The sequence below is a fragment of the Colobus angolensis genome, unplaced genomic scaffold (genome assembly GCF_000951035.1).
Source record: "Colobus angolensis palliatus isolate OR3802 unplaced genomic scaffold, Cang.pa_1.0 Scaffold150, whole genome shotgun sequence".
NCBI classification, from domain to species: Eukaryota; Metazoa; Chordata; class Mammalia; order Primates; family Cercopithecidae; genus Colobus; species Colobus angolensis.
In genome coordinates this window covers 3821975-3833717 of record NW_012114600.1, presented here as the reverse complement: position 1 = coordinate 3833717, position 11743 = coordinate 3821975, and the positions used below count along the sequence as shown (strand labels likewise).

The following is an 11743-nucleotide window of genomic DNA, read 5'->3' as shown; positions in this document are numbered from 1 at the left end:
AGAAAAATCCATTAAGCAAATGAAAAACAGAAAAAAAGCAGGCATTGCCATTCTAATTTCAAACAAAACAGACTTTAAACCAACACAAATTTTAAAACATAAACAAAGAAAGACATTGCATAATAGTAAAGGGTTCAATTCAACAAGAAGACCTAACTCTCCTAAATACATATGCATTCAACACAGGAGCACCCAGATTCATAAAGCAAGTTCTTAGAAACCTAGAAAGAGACTTAGACAACCACACAATAATAGAGGGAGACTTCAACAGCCCACTGACTGTATTAAAAAGATCATCAAGGCAGAAAACTAGCAAAGATATTTAGGACCTGAACTTGACACTTGACCAAATGGACCTAATGGACATCTAGAGAACTCTCTATTCAAAAACAACAGAATATACATCTTTCTCATCTGCACATGGCAGATGATCTAAAATTCACCACATGCTCAACCATAAAGCAATCCTTATCAAATTCAAAAAAACTGAAATCATACCAATCACACTCTTGGACCACAGTACAATAAAAATTGAAATCAATATTAAGAAAATTGCTCAAAATCATACAATCACATGAAACTAAAGAACTTTCTCCTGAATTACTTTTGGGTAAGCAATGCTATTAAGGCAGAAATCAAGAAATGCTCTGAAACTAATAAGAACAAAGACACAACATACCAGAATCTCTGGAACACTGCTGATGCAGTGTTAAGAGGGAAGTTAAATGCTCACATCAAAGAGTTAGAAAGATCTCAAATTAACAATGTAACATCACATCTAGAGAAACTAAAGAAACAAGAGCAGACCAACTCCAAAGCTAATAGAGAACAAGAAATAACCAAAACCAGAGCTGAACTGAATGGAATTGAGCTATGAAAAACCACACAAAAGATTAACAAGTTTAGTTTGTTCATTATTTGAAAGAATAAATAAAATACATAGACTGCTCACACTAGACTAATAGGAAAAAAAAAGAGAAGATCCAAATAAACACAAAGAGAAATGACAAAGGGAACATTATCACTGACACCACAGAAATACAAAAAAATCTCAGGGACTACTAATACCTCCATGCACACAAACTAGAAACCCCAGAAGAAATGAATAAATTCCTAGAAACATACAACCTCTCATGATTGAACCAAGAAGAAATTGAATCCCTGAGCAGACCAATAATGAGTTCCAAAATGGAATCAGTAATAAAAACTCTACCAACCAGAAAAAGCCCAGGACCAGACGGAGTCACAGCCAAGTTCTACCAGATATGTAAAGAAGAGCTGGTATTATTCCTACTGGAACTATTCTAAAAAATTTAAAAGGGACTGCTCTGTAACTCATTCTTTGAGACCAGTATCACCCTGATACTAAAACCTGACAGACAGACAGAAAGACACACACACACACACACACACACACACAAGAAAACTTTAAGCCAATATTTTTTTTTTTTTTTTGACAATTGTTATTTAGTTTTTATTTCATAATCATAAACTTAACTCTGCAATCCAGCTAGGCATGGGAGAGAACAAGGAAAACATGGAACCCAAAGGGAACTGCAGCGAGAGCACAAAGATTCTAGGATACTGCGAGCAAATGGGGTGGAGGGGTGCTCTCCTGAGCTACAGAAGGAATGGTCTGGTGGTTAAGATAAAACACAAGTCAAACTTATTCGAGTTGTCCACAGTCAGCAATGGTGATCTTCTTGCTGGTCTTGCCATTCCTGGACCCAAAGCGCTCCATGGCCTCCACAATATTCATGCCTTCTTTCACTTTGCCAAAGACCACATGCTTGCCATCCAACCACTCAGTCTTGGCAGTGCAGATGAAAAACTGGGAACCATTTGTGTTGGGTCCAGCATTTGCCATGGACAAGATGCCAGGACCTGTATGCTTTAGGATGAAGTTCTCATCTTCAAATTTCTCCCCATAGATGGACTTGCCACCAGTGCCATTATGGCGTGTGAAGTCACCACCCTGACATATAAACCCTGGAATAATTCTGTGAAAGCAGGAACCCTTATAACCAAATCCTTTCTCTCCAGTGCTCAGAGCACGAAAATTTTCTGCTGTCTTTGGAACCTTGTCTGCAAACAGCTCGAAGGAGACGCGGCCCAAGGGCTTGCCATTGACGGCAATGTCGAAGAACACAGTAGGGTTGACCATGGCTAGTAGTACAAGAATTTCCTCGGCGGCAGCATCTGCAAAGCCTAAGCCAATATTCTTGATGAACATAGACGCAAAAATCCTCAACAAAATACTAGCAAACCAAATCCAGCAGCACATCAAAAAGCTAATCTGCCATGATCAAGTAGGTTTTTCCCTGGGATGCAAGGTTGGTTCAACATATGCAAATCAATAAATATGATTCATCACACAAACAGAATTACAAACAAAAACCATATGATCATCTCAATAGGTACAGAAAGGCTTTTGATAACATTCAACATCCCTTCATGTTAAAAACCCTCAACAAACTAGGCATCAAAGAACATACTTCCAAATAATAAGAGCCATCTATAACAAACCCACAGCCAACATTATACTGAATGGGCAAAAGCTAGAAGCATTCCCTTTGACATCCAGAACAAGACAAGGATGCCCAATCTCACCACCCCTATTTAACATAGTTCTGCAAGTCCTAGCCAGAGAAGTCAGACAAGAGAAAGTAATAAAGGGCATCCAAATAGGAAAAGAGGAAGTCAAACTATCTCTTTTTGCAGATGACATGATTTTATACCTATAAAGCCCAATACTCTCTGCCCAAAAGCTCATTAAACTAATACACAACTTTTGCAGTCTCAGGATACAAAATTAATGTACAAAAATTAGTAACTTTTCTATGTACCAACAACATCCAAGCTGAGAGCCAAATCAAGAATGCGATCCCATTTACAACAACCATAAAAGGAATAAAATACCTAGAAATCCATTTAACATGGGAGGTGAAACATCTCTAAAAAAAGAATTTCAATACACTGCTCAAATAAATCAGAGATGATATAAACAGATGGGAAATATTCTTTGCTCATGGATAGGAAGAATCAATATTGTTAAAACAGCCATACTGCCCAAAGCAATTTACAGATTCAATGCTATTCCTATCTAACTACTAATGACATTCTTCAGAGAATTAGAAAAAAAACTGTTTTAAAATTCATATGGAACCTGTCTACAGCCATACCACCCTGAATGTGTTTAATCTTGTCTGATCTTGGAAGTTAACATTCATATAGAACCAAAAAAAAAAAAAAATCCAAATAACCAAGGCAATTCTAAGCAAAAAGAACAAAGCTGGAGGTATCACATTACCTGACGTCAGAAACAGACACATAGACCAATGGAACAGAATAGGGAGCCCCTAAACAATGCTACATACTTACAACCATCTGTTTTTGACAAAGTCAATGAAGACAAACAATGGGGTCTGAAATCTCTGGTCAATAAATAATGCTGGGATAACTGGCTAGCCATATGCAGAAGATTGAAACTGGACCCCTTCTTTTCACCATATACAAAAATTAACTCAAGATGGATTAAATATTTAAATATAAAACCTAAAACTATAAAAACCCTGGATGATAGACTAGGAAATACCATTCTGGACATAGACCCTGGCAAAGATTTCATGATCATGACACTAACAGCAATCACAACGAAAACAAAAATTGACAAATGGAGCCTAATTAAGCTAAAGAGCTTCTGCACAGCAAAAGAAAGTATCAACAGAGTAAGCAGACAACCTACAGAAAGGGAGAATCTACTTACAAACTATGCATCCAATAAAGGCCTAATATCCAGAATCTATAAGGAATTTAAAACAAGCTAACAAGGTAGAAACAAACAGGTGCGTTAAAAGGTGAGTAAAGGACTTGAACAGACACTTTTCAAAATAAGCCATAAACGAGGCCAATAAATATATGAAAATACGGTCAACATCACTAATCATGGAGAAATGCAAATCAAAACCACAGTGATATGTGGTTTCATCTCATACCAGTCAGAAAGGCTATTATTAAAATGTCAAAAAATGACAGATGCTGAAGAGGTCACAGAGAAAGGAGAAAGCTTATATGCTGCTCATAGGAATGTAAATTACTTCAGTCATTGTGGAAAGCGTTTTGGTGATTTCTTAAATAACTTAAAATAAAATTACCATTTGACCCAGCAATCCCATTACTGGGTATATACCCAAAGGAATATAAATTGTTCTACCATAAAGACACAAGTATGCATATGTTTGTCACAGCTCTATTCACAGTAGCAAAGACATGGAATCAACCTAGATGCCCATCAATGGTGGACTGGATAAGGAAAATACAGTACACATACACCATGAAATACTACATAGCCATAAAAAAGAGCTACATGGATGAAGTTTCAACAACATGGATGAAGCTGAAGGCCATTATCCTAAGCGAACTAACACAGGAACAGAAAACCAAATACTACATATTTTCACTTATAAGTGGGAGCTAAACATTGAGTACACATGGACACAAAGAAGGGAACAACAGACACCAGGACCTACTTGAGGGTGGAGGGTGGGAGGAGGGTGAGGATCAAAAAACTACCTATCAGGTACTATGCTTATTACTTGGGTGACGAAATAATCTGTACACCAAACCCTTGTGACATCCCTGTGATTAAATTATAAATTATAAAGGCTATGGGTTGAGAAAGGCAATATTTCTTCCCTTATACATAATGTTCAAGTTGCTGAATGACTGACCGAGATATTTCACCAGAATTTAGATTGAAACAAACAAGGCTGGAAGTTTCAGGGATAGAACTAAGAATCTGGCTATGAAAGAGTAAATGTTAAGGCTATGATTAAAGAATATCTAAGCGGGCAAAGATCCAAATCAAGAACATTAACAAAGACAGGTTGGAGTTGGCAAGTTCCTTGGAATCTAATGAGAAAACAGGTAGGTCAGTTGTCTGGGAGGACTTGAAGCCATGCTAGAAGACAGAGGCTGAAAATTAGAGTTTCTGGGCAACACAAGATCAGAAACTCAAGCCAAAAAGCGAAATGTAGCAGCAAGGCTCAGATTCCAAGTTGGTGGCTTTAGTAATAGGCATGGGAAATCAACAATATAAATGGGGTTTATTATTGAGCTAAAGATTCAGTGAGCCTAGGGCTTTCTATGTGTTTAGCCCAGGGCTAGAATTTGTCTCAAAGCAAGAGACTGGCATGAAATTTCAGATACCTTTGGCTTGGAAGAAGAATTAAGAGAATGAAGAATAAAGCAATTCTTGATATAGGGATCCAAACTCTAGGTATATTAGACTTTCTTGAGCTAATCTATGAGCATGATAGAGTTTTAGCAAATACAGGATTATAAAATTGTCAGATTAGGATCTCTTAAAATCAATAGTTGGGTCAATTTCATGGAGACTTTGATATGACATTTTTACTTTGGTAGAATTAAATGTTGCTGACTAGTCTTGTGTCTTCAAAAGGATAATTCACAATCTAAATTATTGCTAAAAACCTGAAACAAGACATTTGGTTTCACATGTGAGAATATGGAGTTTTGCTCTTAGGCTCTAGATCTGAAGGGACAAACCCTTCAACCCAAGAGGTTGAGCTCCCTTGGGTCATAACAGCCACTGTGATCGCTGCTATCAGAAAAAAGCAATCAGTATGCAGGATTAGGCAGTATAATTGTTTCTCTACAACAACACACAGAGATGCTCAAGTTTTTTAACAGACACTGAATTCATTTACACTCAAATCTGCTTATGTACCTCAATGTAGGATTGAAGTCTACTAGAGTTTCCATAGAAATTTCTGTTACCCAAATTTTACTTACTCCTAAAATGTCATTATCGTTAAAAAATATATAAAATGCTAGCTTTATATTTAGATTTATAAAAAGAGGCAGAAATAGATTTTTTCCATCCATGGATAGTTAAAATTATACCGTGAACTCTAATTAATATATATGTGATTAACAGATTAACTTGTTCTGCTATAGCCAGCATAAAAAAAAAAGTCATTTGAACAAGCAATACAGATGAGAGATAATTCTATAAGAAAATAAATAGAAAAAGATTCCTAAAAGAAAAAAAGAAAAAGAAGAAGAAATCTAAAGTAAAATCACAAATGGGATTTCAGACAAGCTGTAAGTGTTCCAGGCAACAGAGGATGATTGAAGACTTGAATTAAAAACAGATTCAACCGACAAGAAACATATTTTGTGAGGAAGGACAGATGTAATGGCTTGGGGGTAGAAAGGAAGTAAGCAATGGAGCAGTGAACAGGAAAGAGTGACTCAGTTATGCAGTCACAGAGAGGTGATCTAAGAAAAGATGAGGTTGGAAAGCACGAAACGAAGGAACAGAGACTGACTTTGCAAGTCAAGCAGGAAATTTTAAATTAGTTTCAGAATTTGATTAGAAATCAAATGGTAGCTGATAGATAATTAGCCCTACCCTATTCTTAAAATTCTCAAGGTTGGAAGAGGGGAGTTTGCAATAAACTAGGGAGAAACTCAAAGAAATTAACAACTGTCTACATGTAAGAAAGCCTAAGTAGGCAAAGATTTGAAAAAGGGACAACTCATCAATCACCTAACTTATTTATTTTAAATGTATTGTTTATTATCATTATTATTATTATTATCATTATTAGAGATACAGTCACACTGTGTCACCCAGGCTGGAATGCAGTGGTGTCATAATAGCCCATGGTAGCCTCGAACTCCTGGGCTCAAGTAATTCTTCAGTCTCAGTCCTGGGGAGCTGACACTACAAGCTAGCTAATCACCTAATTTCGTATTTTCAGTATGCAAAGTACTTTGGCATGGGTCATGGCGTTAGGTTCAAGCTTTGGTTTCACCTCCTGCAATATCACCTCATGGAAGTTCATGGCTTCTTTGAGCAAAAGAATCTTCATCTATAAAGTGAGGATAACACATATTTAATAGAATATCATCAGAAATAAATCCAGTAAATCGTGCTAATATTCGGGATAAACTGATGCTTATTGTTATTGAAAAATAAAAGCAGGTGATCGGGCACTGTGGCTCAAGCCTGTAATCCCAGCACTTGGGGAGGCCGAGGCAGGCGGATCACAAGGTCAGGAGATCAAGACTATCCTGGCTAACACGGCGAAACCTCGTCTCTACTAAAAATACAAAAAAATTAGCCGGGCGTGGTAGCGGGCGCCTGTAGTCCCAGCTAGGCAGGAGGCTGAGGCAGGAGAATGTCGTGAACCCAGGAGGCGGAGCTTACAGTGAGCAGAGATGACACCACTGCACTCCAACCTGGGCGACAGAGTGAGACTCTGTCTCAAAGAAAAAAAAAGAAAAAAAAAAAGAAAAAGGAAAAAGAAAAGAAAACTGAAAGCAGGTATTTCTTTTAGAGTATTTTTAAGGGAAAGAGGAAACTACTTAGAGAAATTGAATCCAATGCCCACAAGAAAATAGTGACAGAGCTGACATTCACCCAAGGCATACAGCTGTAGAGGCCATGATTCTAAACTATTTGTTTATACTGCCTCAGTCCCTGATTTCAGGGAATTTACAATTTAGTTTGAGGTAAAATACATGGAATATTGACTAATAAGACAACAAAAAACTTATCACAAAGGAGCCTGTGATCCCATGTTAGATGACTGTTGGAGACAGGGAACCTTATGCTGGAATAGTGTTAGAAGACCTCTTAGAAGAGAAAAAACATTTACAAGAATGGATGGAATTGGCAAATAAGAATGAGGAATAAAAATAGAAGAACACGAAAATAATGAGGCAAAAAAAAAGCACAGCTATTCAGATTACTTAGTACCATTTATGTTAAAGGCTTGAAAATAAAATGTAATAAAAATTATAAATACTGCTTTCATTAAGCTATATAATAATTACTAGTATTTATTTCTATTAAATATAGTAAATAATTATTCAATTGCAACATTAGAATATAGGTCCTAAAATTGTTGTTATTTACTATTTGAAGGATGTTTTGAAATAAATGATTTTGGGATACACCAACTAGGAACCAAAAAATCAATAAAAGAAAATGTAAACCACAATAAATACAACTATAATTTTTTAAATAAAGTATTTTATATTGAGGACAAAAATAACAGTATTAGTAAATAACCTTATTTTAGAATATTACTTCCTGTTTTTAATGCTTAATTCAGATTTAAAATTTAACAAAATTATATTCAGTTTCAAAACGACTTGCGTTTCTTGGCCTTGAAAGAAATTATAAAAAGAAAATTTTAATCTTAAGACTTTTTTATACTATTAAAAAACTGTTAAGCCTTACTACAAAATGGTCTTACAAAGTATAAAAACTGCATTGTATAATCTATATTTATTTTGTGGGAATTTTGAAAAGTCAAAAGTCAAACTGGGCCAGGTGCGGTGACCCACGCCTGTAATCCCAGCACTTAGGGAGGCCAAGGTGGGAAGATCACCTGAGATCAGGAGTTTGAGACCAGCCTGGCCCACATGGTGAAACCCCATCTTTGCCAAAAACACAAAAGTCAGCCGGACATAGTGGCGGGCACCTGTAATCCCACTACTCAGGAGACTAAGGCAGGAGAATCACTTCAACCTGGAAGGCAGAGGTTGCAGTGAGCCAAGATTGCGCCACTGCACTACAGCCTGGGGGACAGAGTGTGACTCTGCCTCAAAAAAAGAAAAAAACAAAAAAGTCAAATTGGAAATACAAATACAAAATACCATAAGAAGACAGGAATCTGTGTCTATGTTAAAAATTAAGTTTACCAAAGCTTTAAGGTGCTTTTAGGCAGCAGACATCTGGAATAAATTCCTACTTATTTCATCTCTCTGCACCTTTCTTCTTTGCTCTTTTGGCTCGTGTCCAAAGTGTGAGCTGTGAATATTACCTCTGTGTACTACAACAGTGAGAAATATTGTTCAAGATGGTCTCTGGGCATCTTTTGATTTAGACCTTACTATATTATGACCAACGTATTTCTTCCACTAAAACATTTCTTATGAAAATGCATACAATATAGGGCAGGAATAATACATATCACTATTAAAACCATGATTAACATTCATGATCAGCTTAACTATGTATTTTCCTGGCAGGTCTTACTTCCCTAGAGGACTTATTTATGGGAATGGGAAGTTAGAGAAGACCCTGTCATGACTTATGTATTAGTTCGGATACTTAAGTAACAAGCAACAGAAACCAAACCTGGCTAACTTAAGTAAAAGAAAACATTATATGAGCAGCTCATAGGACCTAAGAGAGAGCTGAAGAAAAGGGATGGTAAGAGTGAAACCAGGTAACCCCCAAAGGTCTTTCTAATCCCACATGACCACCACTGCTCAGATATGAACCTGAATTTTCATCATGTCAAGAATACAGATAATGAAGCAGAGTTAACATAAAATGAGCAAAAGCAAGGTATGATTAAAAAAAAAAAAAAAAGAACAAGGTCTGAGCAGCAAAAACTAATAATAATAATAATAATAAACAACCACAATACAGAGTATTTATGGAAGGTTCTCAAGGGCAGCAGACCTGGATAACTCATTAGTCACTATTTGAGCAATGGTGAAAATGACTGAATATAAAATACACTAACCAGGAACCAAAATTTAATAAAAACTGTATGCCAAATAAAGACAATGGTATTTTTTAAAATTACAACAGTTTTTTTTTTAATTAATGGATAGACCAAAAAATAAATAAATAAATACTATTGGATAAGAGCACAGACTCTGGTGCCAGCTTGATTTTGCAATCCTGAAAGAGCTGCTAAATCTCAAATGATTTATGTAACTTTTTGTACCAAACATCTTGTTTTCATCCCTCCAGACAAGGCAATATTCCTGAAATGAGTTGTATATTTCACACTTACAAACTGCTCTACAAGCTTGGGATACACTTTAGGTCATTTCTTTTTTATTTTCCCAATTGATAGCTTAAGCACGTGCCTGCCATTTTAGTAGTAAGTTCAACATTCTTCTTTGAGCTCCACCTTTCCCCTGAATTTTCCAAAATCCCTGGGCTTTATCCAGTAGAAGAGAGGTTCATTCTGCCTTCTGCACTCAAGCAGAAAGGGAGCTGGTTCCGCAATTGCTTCTTTCTGCTACATGGTGTTGCTGGTCCTATAGCCTGACAGATAGTGAATGTCCAGCGGTGACACACACCCCTGCTTAGGCTGTGCTGAAATTGCCTGATACTTGCTTCCCAGGGTCTCATAGGACTGTTTCCATTCTCTACCACATTAAGTACTTAAAGACACAGAATCACTGTCTTTCTTCCCTCCCTAAAGATCTGGGAGTGTTTTGCTTTTAAATCCCCCAGATCCAGAAGTCCTGGTTACATCCTTTTCCCTCTGATAATAGGGCTTCTCAAACATTTTCCTAAGGAGCAATACCCTCAGTGTCTCCTTGGCATTACCCCCTCCCACCCTCCTTTCACACACACTTCTGAAGGACAACATTCAGTGTCTTCAAGGTGATTCACTGGCCTAAAGAAATTCCCCAGATAATGAAGATAATAACTTACAACTTCTCTATTGAGTCCACGTTGTGTTTGAAGTCAGTGTAGGCACAATTGGTTTGTTTTATATGTAATGCCACACAATCCTCATGCGTGAGTACCCATGCTAAGTAAGTTGTGTGAACTTTTCAGTCACTTCTTGTTGCATGCAGAAAAGAATCCATGGCTTATAAAACCCAACGTGATTTGGCTTTCTGAATCTTATCTCATACTGTGTAACACTGACATTAGACTTTTTCTTCCTTGAATGTGCCAACCTCACATCCTGCTAATTGCCTTGAACTTGATGTTCCCACTGAAGACTTTCCCATGGCTGGTTCTAACTTTTCACTTCCCTTTTCTTTTTTTTTAACGTTTAATTGTTGTCAGTACATACTAAGCATATGTACATATGTACATATGGGGTACATGAGATGTTTTGATACAGGCACGCAGTGTGTAGCAATTACATCATGCAAACTGCGGTATCCATCTCTGCAGGCATTTAACCTTTGTGTTACAAATAATACAATTATACTCTTTTAGTCATTTTAAGTGTGCAATTAAATCATTATTTAACAATTTAATGTTATGTTTGTCTTTCTGTGCCTGGCTTATTTCACTTAGCATAATTACCTGCAGATCTATCCATGTTGTTGCAAATGATATTATTATTGACTAGAGTCACCCTGTTGTGCTAGCAAATCTAGGTCTTATTCATTCTTTCTAGATATTTTTTGTACCCACTAACCATCCTCACTTCCCTCTCAACCCCAACTACCCTTCCCAGCCTCTGGTAAACATCCTTATACTCTATCACCATGATTTCAATTGTTTTGATTTTTAGATCCTACAATGCATAAGATCTTATTATGTTTGTCTTTCTGTACCTGGCTTATTTCACTTAGCATAATTACCTGCAGTTCTATCCATGTTGTTGCAAATGATAGAATGTCATTTTTTTCAATGGCTAAATAGTACTCCACTGTGTATATGCACCACATTTTCTTTATCGATTTATCTGTTGATCGACACTTAGGTTGCCTCCAAATCTTGGCTATTGTGAACACTGCTGCAACAAACGTGGGAGTGCTCATATCTCTTTGAAATACGGATTCCCCTTTCTTTCGGATACATATCCAGCAGTGGGATTGCTGGATCCTATGATAACTCTACTTTTAGTTTTTTGAGGAACCTCCAAACTATTCTCCATAGTGTTTGTACTAATTTGCATTCCCACCAACAGTGTATGAGTGTTCTCTTTTCTCC

The 11743-nt window shown here is 36.7% G+C and overlaps 1 pseudogene across 1 annotated transcript; it reads right to left on the bottom strand.

Moving 5' to 3' along the window:
* Positions 1-1448: 1448 nt before the first annotated feature.
* On the bottom strand, positions 1449-2191 carry LOC105507565 (annotated as a pseudogene). Its single transcript, XR_001001124.1, has one exon. The product of XR_001001124.1 is annotated as a peptidyl-prolyl cis-trans isomerase A pseudogene (transcript).
* Between the last annotated feature and the right edge of the window lie 9552 nt (positions 2192-11743).